The sequence below is a fragment of the Fragaria vesca genome, linkage group LG5, assembly GCF_000184155.1.
Source record: "Fragaria vesca subsp. vesca linkage group LG5, FraVesHawaii_1.0, whole genome shotgun sequence".
NCBI lineage: Eukaryota > Viridiplantae > Streptophyta > Magnoliopsida > Rosales > Rosaceae > Fragaria > Fragaria vesca.
Window position 1 is genome coordinate 22,797,429 of NC_020495.1, and position 1,376 is coordinate 22,798,804.

Genomic DNA, 1,376 nt, shown 5'->3' on the forward strand with positions numbered 1-1,376 from the left:
TTAAATTCATTTCTTGTAGGGGTATTTTAGTAATTAAACTAGTTTTAATTCTGATTCCATATAGTAAGTAAACAACATCAATCGTAATTAATTTCATTCATGTTTTGATTTTTTATGGTAAGTAAACAATAGAAATATTGATACCGATTGAAATATTTTCATACCGATTGTTGTTGATACCGATTCATGATAATTTTCATTTCAAGTTAATTAGTAAACGTGTCCTAAAATATATAAGTATTTGATCTGAATAGTATGGACCTAAAAAGAAAAAAGGGCATCCATGGTTACTTTTACACAAGACAAGAAAGGATAGGAATAAGGATTTATTGAATTGAAAGATGCAAGGCAAGAAAAGTAAAATGCAAAGGAGATATGAATGCTACATCTTGTATTGCTTGATAGAGATATAAATAGTACATAGCATAATATTTATAGGGTAGGTATTGCTAGTGAATGACCTTAGTACCTTTTACATGGTTAACACCCCCTAAACCATATGATAGAGATATGAACAGTACATAACATAATATTCATAGGGTAGGTATTGCTAGTGAATGACCTTAGTACCCTTTACATGGTTAACACCCCCCCTCAACCATATGGTTGGCTAAGCATAATGATTGGCACAAGCAAACAACCAAGAAATACAGATATAGAATCCATTACAAAACTACAAACCCAAATCAAAATCACAACTACTTGATACTTGACATTCTACTGATAGAGAAGAGAGTATGCTGGAAGATTTCATAGTTCACAATGGTGATAGCAAAGACAGAAGAGCAGTATCATGAATAATCCCAGTCAACATAGCAGCAAATGATGTAAAACTGAAAATTCCAATATGAAAAACTGCATATTTCTTCAATCATAAATTGAAAAACTGAATAGCTGCGTATGCTACCTTAAGATGAGAAGAATCTCTTGAAACTTCATTTATATGCACTAAACACTTGCACAAACCAATTGATAATCTTTGCCACAATATAATTTGTATTCCACCAGAAAATACCAGTAGCCCTATATCGATATATTGGCAACACAATAGCAATTTAAGAATCTGACTTAATCTTCAAACTGCATATGTACTCTAACATCTCAATACATCTTAACTCCTCTCTATTTTGAAGCAGCAATATGACCATAGAACATTATACACAACAGATTTGCAGCAACCATGGTACCATCTCCTAAAAATAAACACAACTCGCACACAAGCCACACATTCAGACCATAATCTAACCCACCAAGCCAAATCACCAGTCCAAAAAACAAATTATAAAACTGCTTCGTCACCTTTTTCTCTTGGTTGATGGCAAACAAACTTTGATAAGAAAAATAAAACTAGAAAACTGATGAATTGATCATAACAA